Below are 17744 nucleotides of genomic sequence, written 5' to 3'. Positions count from 1 at the left end.
TTTCCAGAAACCAATGAACGCTGTGTTGCTAGGCCGTATCGGTTATATGATTTGCCTATTGACTTGCCAATCATTCTAAATCCCACCTTCCGCCAAAGATTTAATATTCAGATTAGAGAATAGCATCCTTTCAAGCATTGCTGACGTTTTAAACATGTAAAATTTTCGATTTTATTCGATCAAACGCTGTTGCTTTTTCATTAAGCATACGGTAAAAATAATTATGCCATATGACAATATGTTTAAATAAGTTACTCCAATATTTAAAATGATAATTTTACATAAACAACCTTCCAAATCTTCCATCAGAAATTCTGACTGCTAGCATTAGTTTTGGGCATGGTCACAAAATGTTTCTTCAACTATTTTTGAATGTTATCAAATAATAATTAATAATTTAATATAATAATAATAATTAATATATAACTCTATTACTATATAACTGACGAAGACTGTGTATTGTGCAGTCTATTGCTATCATTTTGTTGATTGTTTACACGAAGGCAACGGAGATGAGAAGGGTAATATCTCGCTCCGGCTGGCAGTATCCGCACTCTTTACTTTCCTCCTCTAAACTGTATGGGCATCGTTGCGCGTCAAAACATTGCGTCTTTGCACGACTTGCCCGGACCCAGGAGAGCTGAAGACAAGAGACAACAAGACCAGAGGACGTTTTTACTTTGGAACACGCGCCAATAAACGTTTAAAATTGGCACTGCCACGACGAAAACGAAGAGGTGCGACATTTTCCAGGCTACGCGGAGCTCCCCATTTCTCCCCTTCAAAGGTAAAACTATTTCCTCTACGTTGTCGTTATTGTCATATTCCCCAATCCAAGTCATTTTGTGGATTTTCTCCCAATGTTGGCGCAGGCTTACAAAGTCTAAGGTGTTACCCAATTTATCTAAAAAGTCGCCACTCTGACGCTGCCTTAAACGTCATTTTCATTGTCTCTTGCCTCTGCTGCACTTTGATGGCTTTAGCACTTTCAAGAAGAAAAAAATTATCCATCACCCACTTTATCTTCACATGTTGTTTTGTGGCGTCTGCCCAGAGCGCGTGCGCGTGCAGACGCGTGCACGTGCCCGCTTGCCGCGAACAGCATGACGTTGCTTTGCGTCGACCGTACGTGATCGATGGAAGTTAGCCTATAAACCCTGACGTCACGTGAGCGTCGGGTCGCAGCAGATCTTTAAATCAGTGCCGGATTGTGTGTATTCGTGTCTGCGTAAATGCGTGCGTGTGCGCGCATGCGCGCGCGCTCAGGATTGCTGAGCTCAGGCATCCCTGCCATCTGGGCTCTGTGTGGTGGCTGAAGTTCTGGCCCAGATAAATTGTGCCACTGCCTGTGACCTGATTCATACAGTAGGCAACATACACACACACACACACACACACACACACACACACACACACACACACACACACACACACACACACACACACACACACACACACACACACACACACACTGCAGGCCTCCCTGCCAATTCATAATTTTGCCACTTTATTGATGTACAACTGTACAGTCTTCCCTCAATTATCGTGACTTCACTATCATGAATTCACTTCTTCATGTTTTTTTTTGCTATTAATGATCTCAGCTCATTTTCTGAACCGCTTTATCCTCACTAGGGTCGTGGGGGGTGCTGGAGCCTATCCCAGCTGACTTCGGGCCCGAGGCGGGGGACACCCTGAATTGGTGGCCAGCCAATCGCAAGAGGAGAAAACAACCATTCAAGCTCACACTAATACCTAGGGGCTATTTAGAGTGTCCAATCAGCCTACCATGCATGTCTTTGGAATGTGGGAGGAAACCAGAGTATCCAGAGAAAACCCACACAGGCCCGGGGAGAACATGCAAACTCCACACGCTAGTTATGATTAAAAATATATTTTTAATTGGTTAAAAAAAAGTGAAAATCCAGGCTGAAACTCATAAGACGAAGCCACTCTTGCTACTAGGACTCAGCACTGAAGAAGAAAAAAAGTAGTCATAATAAGGGTGACCCTACTTCGCGATTTTTCGATTATCGCGGCCATGTCTGTTCTATATTAACCGCGATATTTGAGGGATTACTGTACTCTAGCACCGACTGATGACTCCCCGTGCAAGTTGGATGCCACCCAAAAACTTTCAGGCTCATCATTTTTCTTGCTGTTTTAGCAGAAACGTAAGCAGATCCCTCCCATTTTTGTCAATGATGTCTTTTTCAGGGAACTCATTCATCACCATTGACAAAAAAATAGGCATCCAAATCATTAAGACTGAGAAAACTGGTTGTAGATGCTTACGTTTTAGTGCCGTTGACGGCATTAGACGTCCAATCCATTTAAATCGGGACTAATCATTCGCTGCCAGCATCTCCCAGTCATATTGGGTTGGACCTCCAGAGCCGTCAATGATGGCCAATGAGTTAAGAAATGACCCTTTGTAGTTCAGTGTACAGCTGACTCAGCTCACCACCAATAATGTTTCAATTTTTGCTGCAAAATTAGGCCTAATTGACAAATTACAAGGTCTTGGGTGCCTAACTAGAGCAGGTGTTTGTGGTAAAGGGGTGTAGAGTACTCAAATTTTGTGAGATAACAGATGTCCACAACCAAAGATACTTGTCACCTTCTTGCCAAAAAACAGAAATGCCAGAAGCTCCAATAGTTTCGACAAATGCGAGGAAAACACAGCATTTGTCTTCTACTATATGTATATTTTCTCAACCTATGTGTATAGATGAACAATTCTACAGAGCACACAACTTCTGCAAAAAAAATCTTGAAGTTTACTTTCAACCAAACTAGGCAATGCTGATTTAAAGTGATACAACACCTAGTGTAAATGACCTTCATGTGAAATATTTCACAAATTTCCTACTCATGTGAATGGAGAAAATCATGTTTAAACCCCCAAAAATTACATGGCTTATGAGCATAGCTATTTTGTTGTTGGTTGGAAATGAAAGACTGGTAGCCAATGAATGAACATTTGTTCATTTGCAGCCAGCCTTTGAGTTCAAATGATTAGGACGTCCATCACCGTGAATGGCAATTAAATAATGAATACAAAAGTACCATCTAATTTTTTGCTTTTTTATTTGTGTAGTTAACAAAAATGCTACTGTATCCAGCATTTTTGGAGTATAAACATCAAATACTGACTGGCATTTTTATTATATCTCCCCTCATCTCATTTTCTGAACTACGTTATCCTCATTAGGGTCACGGGGGGTGCTGGAGCCAATGCCAGCTGACTCCGAGCCAGAGGCAGGGGACACCTTGAATCGGTGGGCAACCGATCGGAGGGCACAAGGAGACGGATAACTGGTCATGCTTACACTCATACCTAGGGGCAAATTTAGAGTGCCCAATCAGCCTACCATGCATGCAGAGTACCTGGAGGAAACCCACGCAGGCCCGGGGAGAACATGCAAACTCCACACAGGTGGACCGACTTGGATTTGAACCCAGAACCCCAGAGCTGTGAGGCCGACGTGCTAACCACTCGCTCCGACGTGCTAACCACTCGCTCCACCGGGCCGCCTCCACCATTATATATCCAAATTAAATTTTAGTTAGTTTGTTTCAATTATTCAACAAAATTCTTTTTGCTGCGATGCATGTGATCAAGTGTAGTCTTCTTCACATTTTTAAAAGCCACAGCTGCAAACCTAAAATGTTGTTTTGTGTTCATAATCATTTCATTATGCTTGTAAGGGGTATGGGTTGGGGGGTTAGGCTAATCCCAGCTGTGGATTTATATTAAAAATGAATTAATTCGACAAAGTGACAATTTAATGAATATTAAACTAAAATTAATTCAAATTTTGAATGATGCTAGTTGTGTGCTCCCAGACCTGGGTGTACAGCGCCATGTTTGTAGACATTGCCTTCATTTTCACACACATTTTGCAAACTATCATCTGTGAGACTGCAGATAAATGGCTCTTTAAGACAATGATTCTTTTGATCGTTCTCCCATTACTTCTGGCATTTCTGGAGGTAATACATAACACATTTCAGTAAATGTGGCCATCACCAGAATTAATGACAACCTGATACATGACAATACTTTTTTTCCTAGAACTTGAAATGCCTTTTATTTTAGGCTATTTTTTAACTAAAACTAAACTAAAAACAAGCTGTTCATAGTTCACTGTCAATGGCAGCAAATCAGTTTAAAAAAGAAATTTTCAGTTTTTGAAAAGTATTTGACTGAATATTTTTATCACAGTGGAAGAGGTTCACTTTCCTGACTGGTGCTGGCAGGCGTGGGCTCAATTCCCGCTGGTGGTGATATGATTGTGGATGCGGATGTTTTTTTTTGTCTCTCTGTGTGCCCTATGGCTGACTGGCGACCAGTCTAGGGTGTAGTCTGCCTTTCACCCAAAGACAGCTGGGTTAGGCTCCAGTAACCCCGCAACCCTTTCGAGGATGGGTGGTATGGAAGATGATGGCAAGAATGGGTATATTTTGTTTTGCCAATGGCTGAAAAGTAAGTAAGTTATACTGTTATTTGGTGATGGCTACTTTTTCTACCTTCCATGTCTGCTAACTCTTTCCTTTCACTTGAGGTAAAATGCAGTATATAATTATGATTCAACATAGATAATAAGATAATACGGCATCTTCTTTCATCTTGGGTTTCTGTTTTTATTCCTGATACAAAATTGTGAATACATCTCATTGATAATTTTAACCCGCGACGTTTGGATTACCATGGGCCTTTTTTTCTATAGACAGGGCTAGTGGCACAATGGATAACGCGTTTGACAGAAGTTAAATGAGTTATCTATCACATTGCACAAAATGCAGACAGTCAGAAAAAGAACTCCCTTTTGAGACTTGGTAGCTGTGCCCATTCAGTGATATTTGATATGCGAGTAGGCTCGGTGACGTCATAATTCTGTATGCTGCTGGGCCTGGTAACACAGAATGGGGAACACGATGAACGTAGGTGCAGTACTGAATGGTACTAGTGGGTGAAGCCCATGTGCACCATTAAATGCACACACTTCTTCCCCCTCTCCCCGTCTGACTCGCATCCCTCACTTTTCCCCTGATCGTCGTCACAAACGGCAGCATCAGTGGGTTATGTAACAAAGGTTTTTTTGTCGGGATATACAAGGCCCCTTTCGGCTGGTGAGACTCGTGGCATGTAGCCCTTTGTGATGACACTCCGAAATGACCAGAATGGCCAGTGCTGGGACCTAAAACGACGGGCGGCTGGTCTGATGAATAGACAGTGGCAGCGGAGAAAAAACAAATGCGATTGTGTGGCGAGGCTTTTGAACAAGAGGAACACGAGCAGGGTGACCAAAATAGATAATAAGAAGAAATTGATGACATTAATAATGCTCAATGAGGTGATCTGCTTGCTAGCAGTCCCTTCTCACAATGTCAACATGAATTACGTCAACTGTCAAAGGCTCTCGCTAACATTTACTGAACTCTATTTTGTTCAGTGCTAACCCTGCTTCACATGTAAATTAAATTAATCATGAGGCAAGGTATAGGGCTAGGTTATACAGTGGCTCATTTGCTCATGAGAAATCTAACCAAGGCTAGCGACTCACACACGTAGGCCAGGTTTTCAACCAGTTTTTAGAATAAAGGCCCATCCTATTTGGTTCAGAACAAACCTAAAATGTCTGGAGTGCTCACACCTTTTGGGCAGGCATGAATACAGAGCAATGGAGACTGGTATGGACCAAACAGACAGACCTAGCTGGAAAGGCAGTCTCAGTTTGCTTTAAAGCTGACAGTGGGTTGTTCGTTTTTTGTGTAATAGCAAAAGGACCATAGTTTGGAGCAAAGCTGAAATCACACACCTATTTATATGTACCAGGGTTCTGTAGCCTTTTGGGAAATGTTGTTTAGTTAGCAGTTAGCACTCTATGGAAAAAAAGGCCCATGGTAATCCAAATGTCGCGAGTTAAAATAACCAAAGAGCAGTGTTCCAATCGGTATTTGGTATCAGGAATAAAAACAGAAATACATGCCTAGCCAGGGGTCGAATCTGGAATCTTCTGATCTGTAGTCAGATAAATTAGCCACTTGCCCTCTCCGTGAAAATAAGGCCCATGGAAATCAGGAATAAAAAGAGAAATTCTAGATAACCACGAGTCAAACCAGAAATCTCCTGATCTATAGTCAGACGCGTTATCCATTGCACCACTAGCCCTCTTAATGGGAAAAATGGCTCAAGGTAATCCAAACTTTGTGGGTTACAAAAAATCAAAGAAGAAGAATTGGAATTTTGTATCAGGAATAATAACAGAGAGCCAAGCTAGACAGGAGTCATACCTGAAATCTCCTGATCCATAGTCGGACATGTTATCCATTGCGCCACTAGCCCTGTCTGTGGGACTAAAGGCCCATGGTAATCCAAACATCGGGAGTTAAAATGATCAAAAAGCTGTATTCACAATTTTGTATCTGGAATAAAAATAGAAACTCAAGATAGCCAGGAGTCGAAACCTGGAAACTCCTGATCCGTAGTCAGACGCGTCATCCATTGCACCATTAGCCCTGTCTATGGAAAAAACGCCCATGGTAATCCAAACGGTGCGCGTTAAGATTATCAATGAGATGTGTTCACAATTTTGCACCAGGAATAAAAACATAAACCCAAGATAGCCAGCAGTCGAACCTGGAATCTCCTGATTCGTAGTCAAATGCGTTATCCATTGCATCATTAGCCCTGTCTATGGAAGAAAAGGCCCATGGTAATCCAAACGTTGCGGGTTAAATTGATCAAAGACATGTATTCCCAATTTTGTATCAGTAATAAAAACAGAAACCTAAGCTAGCCAGGAGTCAAAACTGGAATCCCCGGATTCATAGTTAGACACGCTATCCATTGCGCCATTAGCCCTGTCTATGGTACTAAAGGCCCATGGTAATCCAAACGTTGCGGGTTAAAATTATCAAAGAGACGTATTCACAATTTTTTATCAGGAATAAAAACAGAAACCCAAGCTAGCCAGGGGTCTAACCTGGAATCTCCTGATTCGTAGTGAGATGCGTTATCCATTGCACCACTAGCCCTGTTTATGGGACAAAAGGCCCATGGTAATCCAAAGGTCGCGGGTTAAAATTATCAATGAGATGTATTTACAATGTTGCACCAGGAATAAAATCAGAAAACCAAGCTAGCCAGGAATCAAACCTGGATGCTCCTGATTCGTAGTCAGACGCATATCCATTGCGCCACTAGCCCTGCTTAGGGGACAAAAGGCCCATGGTAATCCAAACGTCGCGGGTTAAAATTATCAAAGAGATGTATTCAAAAGTTTGTATCAGGAATAAAAACAGAAACTCAAGCTAGCCAGGAGCTGAACCTGGAATCTCCTAATTTGTAGCCAGATGCTTCATCCATTGCACCACTAACCCTGTCTACAGATAAGAGGCCCATGGTAATCCAAATGTCGCACGTTAAAATTATCAATGAGATGCTTTCCAAATTTTGTATCAGGAATGAAAACATAACCCCAATATAGCCAGGAGTTGAACCTGGAATCTCCTGAACCGTAGACAGGCACGTTATCCATTGCGCTACTAACCCTGTCAATAGATGAAAGGCCCATGGTAATGCAAACGTCTTAATGAGATGTGTTCACAATTTTGCACCAGGAATAAAAACAGAAACCCAAGCTAGCCAGGAGTCGAAACTGGAATCTGCTGATCCGTAGTCAGACGTGTTATCCATTGCACCACGAGCCCTGTCTACTGATAAAAGACCCATGGTAATCCAAATGTTGCGGGTTAAAAATGATCAAAGAGATGTATTCACAATTTTGTATCAGGAATAAAAACAGAAACCCCAGCTAGCCAGGGGTCAAACCTAGAAGACCCTGATCTGTAGTCAGACACATTATCCATTGCGCCACTAGCCCTGTCTATGGGAAAAAAGGCCCATGGTAATCCAAACGTTGCGGGTTAAAAATGATCAAAGACATGTATTCCCAATTTTGTATCAGGAATAAAAACAGAAACCCAAGTCAGCCAGGAGTCGAACCTGGAATGTCCTCCTCCGTGGTGAAACACGTTATCCATTGCTCACTAACCCTGTCTATGTGACCAAAGGCCCATGGTATTCCAAAAGTCACGGGTTAAAATGATCAATGAGATGTATTCACAGTTTTGCAACAGGAATAAAAACAGAAACCCAAGCTAGCCAGGAGTCGAACCTGGAATCTCCTGATTCGTAGTCAGACGCGTTATCCATTGCACCACTAGCCCTGTTTACGGGACAAAAGGCCCATGGTAATCCAAACGTCGCTGTTTAAAATTATCAAAGAGATGTATTCACACATTTGTATAAGGAATAAAAACAGAAACCCAAGCTAGCCAGGGGTCGGACCTGGAATCTCCTGATTCGTAGTCAGACGCGTTATCCATTGCGCCACCAGCCCTGTCTATGGTGAAAAAAGGCCCATGGTAATCCAAACGTCGCGTGTTAAAATTATCAAAGAGATGTATTCACACATTTGTATCAGGAATAAAAACAAAAACCCAAGCTAGCCAGGAGTCGAACCTGGAATCTCCTGATTCGTAGTCAGACGCGTTATCCATTGCGCCACTAGCCCTGTCTATGGCAGAAGAGCCACAGGGTAATCCAAAGGTCGCGGGTTAAAAATGATCAAAGAGATGTATTCCCAATTTTGTATCAGGAATAAAAACAAACCCAAGCTAGCCAGGAGTCGAACCTGGAATCTCCTGATTCGTAGTCAGACGCGTTGTCCATTGCGCCACTAGCCCTGTCTATGGTGAAAAGAGGCCCATGGTAATGCAAACGTTTCGTGTTAAAATTATCAATGAGATGTATTCACAAATTTGCACCAGGAATAAAAGCAAAAACCCAAGCTAGCCAGGAGTCGAACCTGAAATCTCCTTATTCGTAGTCAGACGCGTTATCCATTGCGCCACTAGCCCTGTCTATGGCAGAAAAGCCCCATGGTAATCCAAAGGTCGCGGGTTAAAAATGATCAAAGAGATGTATTCCCAATTTTGTACCAGGAATAAAAACAAACCCAAGCTAGCCAGGTGTCGAACCTGAAATCTCCTGATTCGTAGTCAGACGCGTTATCCATTGCGCCACTAGCCCTGTCTATGGTGAAAAAAGGCCCATGGTAATCCAAACGTCGCGTGTTAAAATTATCAAAGAGATGTATTCACACATTTGTATCAGGAATAAAAACAAAAACCCAAGCTAGCCAGGAGTCAAACCTAGAATCTCCTGATTCGTAGTCAGACGCGTTATCCATTGCGCCACTAGCCCTGTCTATGGCAGAAAAGCCCCATGGTAATCCAAAGGTCGCGGGTTAAAAATGATCAAAGAGATGTATTCCCAATTTTGTACCAGGAATAAAAACAAACCCAAGCTAGTCAGGAGTCGAACCTGGAATCTCCTGATACGCAGTCAGACGCGTTATCCAATGCGCCACTAGCCCTGTTTATGGGACAAAAGGCCCATGGTAATCCAAACGTCGCGTGTTAAAATTATCAAAGAGATGTATTCACACATTTGTATCAGGAATAAAAACAAAAACCCAAGCTAGCCAGGAGTCGAACCTGGAATCTCCTGATTCGTAGTCAGACGCGTTATCCATTGCGCCACTAGCCCTGTCTATGGCAGAAGCGCCACTAGCCCTGTCTATGGCAGAAGAGCCACAGGGTAATCCAAAGGTCGCGGGTTAAAAATGATCAAAGAGATGTATTGCCAATTTTGTATTAGGAATAAAAACAAACCCAAGATGGCCAGGAGTCGAACCTGGAATATCCTGATTCGTAGTCAGACGCGTTATCCATTGCGCCACTAGCCCTGTTTATGGAACGAAAGGCCCATGGTAATCCAAACGTTGCGTGTTAAAATTATCAAAGATATGTATTCACACATTTGTATCAGGAATAAAAACAAAAACCCAAGCTAGCCAGGAGTCGACCCTGGAATCTCCTGATTCCTAGTCGGACGAGTTATCCATTGCGCCACTAGCCCTGTTTAAGGGACAATGGGCCCATGGTAATCCAAACGTCGCGGGTTAAAATTATCAAAGAGATGTATTCACACATTTGTATAAGGAATAAAAACAAACCCAAGCTAGCCAGGAGTCGAACCTGGAATCTCCTGATACGTAGTCAGACGCGTTATTCAATGCGCCACTAGCCCTGTTTATGGGACAAAAGGCCCATGGTAATCCAAACGTCGCGTGTTAAAATTATCAAAGAGATGTATTCACACATTTGTATCAGGAATAAAAGCAAAAACCCAAGCTAGCCAGGAGTCGAACCTGGAATCTCCTGTTTCGTAGTCAGACGCGTTATCCATTGCGCCACTAGCCCTGTCTATGGCAGAAGAGCCACAGAGTAATCCAAAGGTCGCGGGTTAAAAATGATCAAAGAGATGTATTCCCAATTTTGTATCAGGAATAAAAACAAACCCAAGCTAGCCAGGAGTCGAACCTGGAATCTCCTGATTCGTAGTCAGACGCGTTGTCCATTGCGCCACTAGCCCTGTCTATGGTGAAAAAAGGCCCATGGTAATCCAAACGTTTCGTGTTAAAATTATCAATGAGATGTATTCACAATTTTGCACCAGGAATAAAAGCAAAAATCCAAGCTAGCCAGGAGTCGAACCTGGAATCTCCTGATTCGTAGTCAGCCGCGTTATCCATTGCGCAACACCCCCTTTCTATGGCAGAAGAGCCCCAGGGTAATCCAAAGGTCGCAGGTTAAAAATGATCAAAGAGATGTATTCCCAATTTTGTATCAGGAATAAAAACAAACCCAAGCTAGCCAGGAGTCGAACCTGGGATCTCCTGATTCGTAGTCAGACACGTTGTCCATTGCGCCACTAGCCCTGTCTATGGTGAAAAAAGGCCCATGGTAATCCAAACGTTTCGTGTTAAAATTATCAATGAGATGTATTCACAATTTTGCACCAGGAATAAAAGCAGAAACCCAAGCTAGCCAGGAGTCGAACCTGGAATATCCTGATTCGTAGTCAGACGCGTTATCCATTGCTCCACTAGCCCTGTTTATGGAACGAAAGGCCCATGGTAATCCAAACATTGCGTGTTAAAATTATCAAAGAGATGTATTCACACATTTGTATCAGGAATAAAAACAGAAACCCAAGCTAGCCAGGAGTCGACCCTGGAATCTACTGATTCGTAGTCAGACGCGCTATCCATTGCGCCACTAGCCCTGTTTATGGGACAATGGGCCCATGGTAATCCAAACGTCGCGGGTTAAAATTATCAAAGAGATGTATTCACACATTTGTATAAGGAATAAAAACAGAAACCCAAGCTAGCCAGGAGTCGAACCTGGAATCTCCTGATTCGTAGTTAGACGCGTTATCCATTGCGCCACTAGCCCTGTCTATGGTTAAAAAAGGCCCATGGTAATCCAAACGTTTCGTGTTAAAATTATCAATGAGATGTATTCACAATTTTGGACCAGGAATAAAAGCAAAATCCCAAGCTAGCCAGGAGTCGAACCTGGAATCTCCTGATTCGTAGTCAGACGCGTTATCCATTGCGCCACTAGCCCTGTCCAGGGCTGAAGAGCCCCAGGGTAATCCAAAGGTCGCGGGTTAAAAATGATCAAAGAGATGTATTCCCAATTTTGTATCAGGAATAAAAAAAAACCCAAGGTAGCCAGGAGTCGAACCTGGAATCTCCTGATTCATAGGCAGACGCGTTGTCCATTGCGCCTCTAGCCCTGTCTATGGTGAAAAAAGGCCCATGGTAATCCAAACGTTTCGTGTTAAAATTATCAATGAGATGTATTCACAATTTTGCACCAGGAATAAAAGCAGAAACCCAAGCTAGCCAGGAGTCGAACCTGGAATCTCCTGATTCGTAGTCAGACGCGTTATCCATAGCGCCACTAGCCCTGTTTATGGAACGAAAGGCCCATGGTAATCCAAACGTTGCGTGTTGTAATTATCAAAGCGATGTATTCAAAATTTTGTTTCAGGAATAAAAACAGAAACCCAAGCTAGCCAGGAGTTGAACCTGGAATCTCCTGATTCATAGTCAGACGCATTATCCATTTCCCCACTAGACCGTCTATGGTGAAAGAAGGCCCCTGGTAATCCAAACGTCGCGTGTTAAAATTATCAATGAGATGTATTCACAATTTTGCACCAGGAATAAAAGCAGAAACCCAAGCTAGCCAGGAGTGGAACCTGGAATCTCCTGATTCCTAGTCAGACGCGTTATCCGTTGCGCCACTAGCCCTGTCTGTGGTGATAAAAGGCCCATGGTAATCCAAACGTCGCGTGTTAAAATTATCAAAGAGATGTATTCACACATTTGTATAAGGAATAAAAACAGAAACCCAAGCTGGCCAGGAGTCGAACCTGGAATCTCCTTATTCGTAGTCAGACGCGTTATCCATCGCGCCACTAGCCCTGTCTATGGCAGAAAACCCCCATGGTAATCCAAAGGTCGCGGGTTAAAAATGATCAAAGAGATGTATTCCCAATTTTGTATCAGGAATAAAAACAAACCCAAGCTAGCCAGGAGTCGAACCTGGAATCTCCTGATTCATAGTCAGACACGTTATCCATTGCGCCCCTAGCCCTGTCTATGGTGATCCAAACGTCGCATGTTAAAATTATCAAAGAGATGTATTCACAATTTTGTTTCAGGAATAAAAACAGAAACCCAAGCTAGCCAGGAGTCGAACCTGGAATCTCCTGATTCGTAGTCAGACGCGTTATCCATTGCGCCACTAGCCCTGTCTATGGCATTAAAGCCCCATGGTAATCCAAAGGTCGCGGGTTAAAAATGATCAAAGAGATGTATTCCCAATTTTGTATCAGGAATAAAAACAAACCCAAGCTAGCCAGGAGTCGAACCTGGAATCTCCTGATTCGTAGTCAGACGCGTTGTCCATTGCGCCACTAGCCCTGTCTATGGTGAAAAAAGGCCCATGGTAATCCAAACGTTTCGTGTTAAAATTATCAATGAGATGTATTCACAATTTTGCACCAGGAATAAAAGCAGAAACCCAAGCTAGCCAGGAGTCGAACCTGGAATATCCTGATTCGTAGTCAGACGCGTTATCCATTGCTCCACTAGCCCTGTTTATGGAACGAAAGGCCCATGGTAATCCAAACATTGCGTGTTAAAATTATCAAAGAGATGTATTCACACATTTGTATCAGGAATAAAAACAGAAACCCAAGCTAGCCAGGAGTCGACTCTGGAATCTACTGATTCGTAGTCAGACGCGCTATCCATTGCGCCACTAGCCCTGTTTATGGGACAATGGGCCCATGGTAATCCAAACGTCGCGGGTTAAAATTATCAAAGAGATGTATTCACACATTTGTATAAGGAATAAAAACAGAAACCCAAGGTAGCCAGGAGTTGAACCTGGAATCTCCTGATTCCTAGTCAGACGCGTTATCCGTTGGGCCACTAGCCCTGTCTGTGGTGATAAAAGGCCCATGGTAATCCAAACGTCGCGTGTTAAAATTATCAAAGAGATGTATTCACACATTTGTATAAGGAATAAAAACAGAAACCCAAGCTGGCCAGAAGTCGAACCTGGAATCTCCTTATTCGTAGTCAGACGCGTTATCCATCGCGCCACTAGCCCTGTCTATGGCAGAAAACCCCCATGGTAATCCAAAGGTCGCAGGTTAAAAATGATCAAAGAGATGTATTCCCAATTTTGTATCAGGAATAAAAACAAACCCAAGCTAGCCAGGAGTCGAACCTGGAATCTCCTGATTCATAGTCAGACACGTTATCCATTGCCCCCCTAGCCCTGTCTATGGTGAAAAAAGGCCCATGGTGATCCAAACGTCGCATGTTAAAATTATCAAAGAGATGTATTCACAATTTTGTTTCAGGAATAAAAACAGAAACCCAAGCTAGACAGGAGTTGAACCTGGAATCTCCTGATTCGTAGTCAGACGCGTTGTCCATTGCGCCACTAGCCCTGTCTATGGTGAAAAAAGGCCCATGGTAATCCAAACGTTTCGTGTTAAAATTATCAATGAGATGTATTCACAATTTTGCACCAGGAATAAAAGCAAAAACCCAAGCTAGCCAGGAGTCGAACCTGGAATCTCCTGATTCGTAGTCAGACGCGTTATCCATTGCACCACTAGCCCTGTCTATGGTGAAAAAAGGCCCATGGTAATCCAAACGTCGCGTGTTAAAATTATCAAAGAGATGTATTCACGCATTTGTATCAGGAATAAAAACAAAAACCCAAGCTAGACAGGAGTCGAACCTGGAATCTCCTGATTCGTAGTCAGAAGCGTTATCCATTGTGCCACTAGCCCTGTCTATGGTGAAAAACGGCCCATGGTAATCCAAACGTTTCGTGATAAAATTATCAATGAGATGTATTCACAATTTTGCACCTGGAATAAAAGCAGAAACCCAAGCTAGACAGGAGTCGAACCTGGAATCTCCTGATTCATAGTCAGGCACGTTATCCATCGCGCCACTAGCCATGTCTATGGAGTAAAAGCCCCATGGTAACCCAAAGGTCGCGGGTTAAAAATGATCAAAGAGATGTATTCCCAATTTTGTATCAGGAATAATAACAGAAACCCAAGCTAGCCAGGAGTCGAACCTGGAATCTCCTGATTCGTAGTCAGACGCGTTATCCATTGCGCCACTAGCCCTGTCTATGGTGAAAAAAGGCCCATGGTAATCCAAAAGTTGCGGGTTAAAATGATCAAAGAGATGTATTCACACATTTGTATCAGGAATAAAAGCAAAAACCCCAGCTAGCCAGGAGTCGAACCTGGAATCTCCTGATTCGTAGTCAGACGCGTTATCCATTGCGCCACTAGCCCTGTCTATGGTGAAAAAAGGCCCATGGTAATCCAAAAGTTGCAGGTTAAAATTATCAAAGAGATGTATTCACACATTTGTTTTAGGAATAAAAACAGAAACCCAAGCTAGCCAGGAGTCAAACCTGGAATCTCCTGATTCGTAGTCAGACGCGTTATCCATTGCGCCACTAGCCCTGTCTATGGTGAAAAAAGGCCCATGGTAATCCAAACGTTGCGTGTTCAAATTATCAAAGAGATGTATTCACACATTTGTATCAGGAATAAAAACAAAAACCCAAGCTAGCCAGGAGTCGAACCTGGAATCTCCTGATTCGTAGTCAGACACGTTATCCATTGCACCACTAGCCCTGTCTGAGGTGAAAAAAGGCCCATGGTAATCCAAACGTTTCGTGTTAAAATTATCAATGAGATGTATTCACAATTTTGCACCAGGAATAAAAGCAGAAACCCAAGCTAGCCAGGAGTTGAAACTGGAATCTCCTAATTCGTAGTCAGACGCGCCCCGTCTATGGTGAAAAAATGCCCATGGTAATCCTAACGTCCCGTGTTAAAATTATCACTGAGATGTATTCACAATTTTGCACCAGGAATAAAAGCCGAAACCCAAGATAGCCAGGAGTTGAACCTGGAATCTCCTGATTCGTAGTCAGACGCATTATCCATTGCGCCACTAGCCCTGTTTATGGGACAAAAGGCCCATGGTAATCCAAACGTTTCGTGTTAAAATTATCAATGAGACGTATCCACAAATTTGCACCAGGAATAAAAGCAAAAACCCAAGCTAGCCAGGAGTCGAACGTGGAATCTCCTGATTCGTAGTCAGACGCGTTATCCATTGCGCCACTAGCCCTGTCTATGGCAGAAGAGCCACAGGGTAATCCAAAGGTCGCGGGTTAAAAATGATCAAAGAGATGTATTCCCAATTTTGTATCAGGAATAAAAACAGAAACCCAAGCTAGCCAGGAGTCGAACTTGGAATCTCCTGATTCGTAGTCAGACGCGTAATCCATTGCGCCACTAGCCCTGTCTATGGTGAAAAAAGGCCCATGGTAATCCAAACGTCGCGTGTTAAAATTATCAAAGAGATGTATTCACACATTTGTATAAGGAATAAAAACAAAAACCCAAGCTAGCCAGGAGTCGAACCTGGAATCTCCTGATTCGTAGTCAGACACATTATCCATTGCGCCACTAGCCCTGTCTATGGTTAAATAAGGCCCATGGTAATCCAAACGTTTCGTGTTAAAATTATCAATGAGATGTATTCACAAATTTGCACCAGGAATAAAAGCCAAAACCCAAGCTAGCCAGGAGTCGAACCTGGAATCTCCTGATTCGTAGTCAGACGCGTTATCCATTGCGCCACTAGCCCTGTCTATGGCAGCAGAGCCACAGGGTAATCCAAAGGTCGCGGGTTAAAAATGTCAAAGAGATGTATTCCCAATTTTGTATCAGGAATAAAAGCAAACCCAAGCTAGCCAGGAGTCGAAACTGGAATCTCCTGATTCGTAGTCAGACGCGTTGTCCATTGCGCCACTAGCCCTGTCTATGGTGAAAAAAGGCCCATGGTAATCCAAACGTTTCGTGATAAAATTATCAATGAGATGTATTCACAATTTTGCACCTGGAATAAAAGCAGAAAACCAAGCTAGCCAGGAGTCGAACGTGGAATCTCCAGATTCGTAGTCAGACGCGTTATCCATTGCGCCACTAGCCCTGTCTATGGCAGAAGAGCCACAGGGTAATCCAAAGGTCGCGGGTTAAAAATGATCAAAGAGATGTATTCCCAATTTTGTATCAGGAATAAAAACAGAAACCCAAGCTAGCCAGGAGTCGAACTTGGAATCTCCTGATTCGTAGTCAGACGCGTTATCCATTGCGCCACTAGCCCTGTCTACGGTGTAAAAAGGCCCATGGTAATCCAAACGTCGCGTGTTAAAATTATCAAAGAGATGTATTCACACATTTGTATAAGGAATAAAAACAAAAACCCAAGCTAGCCAGGAGTCGAACCTGGAATCTCCTGATTCGTAGTCAGACGCGTTGTCCATTGCGCCACTAGCCCTGTCTATGGTGAAAAAAGGCCCATGGTAATCCAAACGTCGCGTGTTAAAATTACCAAAGAGATGTATTCCCAATTTTGTATCAGGAATAAAAACAGAAACCCAAATTAGCCAGGAGTCGAACCTGGAATCTCCTGATTCGTAGTCAGACGCGTTATCTATTGCACCACTAGCCCTGTCTATGGTTAAATAAGGCCCATGGTAATCCAAACGTTTCGTGTTAAAATTATCAATGAGATGTATTCACAAATTTGCACCAGGAATAAAAGCAAAAACCCAAGCTAGCCAGGAGTCGAACCTGGAATCTCCTGATTCGTAGTCAGACGCGTTATCCATTGCGCCACTAGCCCTGTCTATGGCAGAAGAGCCACAGGGTAATACAAAGGTCGCGGGTTAAAAATGATCAAAGAGATGTATTCCCAATTTTGTATCAGGAATAAAAACAAACCCAAGCTAGCCAGGAGTCGAAACTGGAATCTCCTGATTCGTAGTCAGACGCGTTGTCCATTGCGCCACTAGCCCTGTCTATGGTGAAAAAAGGCCCATGGTAATCCAAACGTTTCGTGTTAAAATTATCAATGAGATGTATTCACAATTTTGCACCAGGAATAAAAGCAAAAACCCAAGCTAGCCAGGAGTCGAACCTGGAATCTCCTGATTCGCAGGCAGACGCGTTATCCATTGCACCACTAGCCCTGTCTACGGTGAAAAAAGGCCCATGGTAATCCAAACGTCGCGTGTTAAAATTATCAAAGAGATGTATTCACACATTTGTATCAGGAATAAAAAGAAAAACCCAAGCTAGCCAGGCGTCGAACCTGGAATCTCCTGATTCGTAGTCAGAAGCGTTATCC

The 17744-nt window shown here is 43.0% G+C and overlaps 1 protein-coding gene and 17 non-coding genes across 18 annotated transcripts in view; 1 reads left to right on the top strand and 17 right to left on the bottom strand.

Moving 5' to 3' along the window:
* The first annotated feature begins 541 nt into the window (after window positions 1-541).
* The window catches only part of ypel2b (yippee-like 2b), a 48484-nt gene continuing 31281 nt past the window's right edge, over window positions 542-17744 (top strand). Inside the window, exon 1 of the mRNA XM_077612074.1 lies at window positions 542-787. The gene's annotated coding sequence lies outside the window, so the exon portion shown is untranslated. The remainder of the gene's footprint in view (window positions 788-17744) is intronic.
* On the bottom strand, window positions 8166-8238 carry trnar-acg (transfer RNA arginine (anticodon ACG)). The gene has a single exon. It is a non-coding gene; the product is annotated as a tRNA-Arg (tRNA).
* Window positions 8513-8585, bottom strand: trnar-acg (transfer RNA arginine (anticodon ACG)). The gene has a single exon. It is a non-coding gene; the product is annotated as a tRNA-Arg (tRNA).
* trnar-acg (transfer RNA arginine (anticodon ACG)) lies at window positions 8685-8757 on the bottom strand. The gene has a single exon. It is a non-coding gene; the product is annotated as a tRNA-Arg (tRNA).
* On the bottom strand, window positions 9550-9622 carry trnar-acg (transfer RNA arginine (anticodon ACG)). The gene has a single exon. It is a non-coding gene; the product is annotated as a tRNA-Arg (tRNA).
* trnar-acg (transfer RNA arginine (anticodon ACG)) lies at window positions 10438-10510 on the bottom strand. Its single transcript has one exon. It is a non-coding gene; the product is annotated as a tRNA-Arg (tRNA).
* Window positions 10784-10856, bottom strand: trnar-acg (transfer RNA arginine (anticodon ACG)). The gene has a single exon. It is a non-coding gene; the product is annotated as a tRNA-Arg (tRNA).
* Window positions 11304-11376, bottom strand: trnar-acg (transfer RNA arginine (anticodon ACG)). Its single transcript has one exon. It is a non-coding gene; the product is annotated as a tRNA-Arg (tRNA).
* On the bottom strand, window positions 11478-11550 carry trnar-acg (transfer RNA arginine (anticodon ACG)). Its single transcript has one exon. It is a non-coding gene; the product is annotated as a tRNA-Arg (tRNA).
* Window positions 12673-12745, bottom strand: trnar-acg (transfer RNA arginine (anticodon ACG)). The gene has a single exon. It is a non-coding gene; the product is annotated as a tRNA-Arg (tRNA).
* On the bottom strand, window positions 12845-12917 carry trnar-acg (transfer RNA arginine (anticodon ACG)). The gene has a single exon. It is a non-coding gene; the product is annotated as a tRNA-Arg (tRNA).
* Window positions 14059-14131, bottom strand: trnar-acg (transfer RNA arginine (anticodon ACG)). The gene has a single exon. It is a non-coding gene; the product is annotated as a tRNA-Arg (tRNA).
* trnar-acg (transfer RNA arginine (anticodon ACG)) lies at window positions 14581-14653 on the bottom strand. The gene has a single exon. It is a non-coding gene; the product is annotated as a tRNA-Arg (tRNA).
* On the bottom strand, window positions 14755-14827 carry trnar-acg (transfer RNA arginine (anticodon ACG)). The gene has a single exon. It is a non-coding gene; the product is annotated as a tRNA-Arg (tRNA).
* Window positions 14929-15001, bottom strand: trnar-acg (transfer RNA arginine (anticodon ACG)). The gene has a single exon. It is a non-coding gene; the product is annotated as a tRNA-Arg (tRNA).
* Window positions 16127-16199, bottom strand: trnar-acg (transfer RNA arginine (anticodon ACG)). Its single transcript has one exon. It is a non-coding gene; the product is annotated as a tRNA-Arg (tRNA).
* Window positions 16820-16892, bottom strand: trnar-acg (transfer RNA arginine (anticodon ACG)). The gene has a single exon. It is a non-coding gene; the product is annotated as a tRNA-Arg (tRNA).
* On the bottom strand, window positions 17168-17240 carry trnar-acg (transfer RNA arginine (anticodon ACG)). The gene has a single exon. It is a non-coding gene; the product is annotated as a tRNA-Arg (tRNA).

Source organism: Stigmatopora argus, chromosome 10 (assembly GCF_051989625.1).
Source record: "Stigmatopora argus isolate UIUO_Sarg chromosome 10, RoL_Sarg_1.0, whole genome shotgun sequence".
Taxonomy (NCBI): Eukaryota; Metazoa; Chordata; class Actinopteri; order Syngnathiformes; family Syngnathidae; genus Stigmatopora; species Stigmatopora argus.
This window is presented reverse-complemented; position numbering and strand designations above follow the sequence as displayed.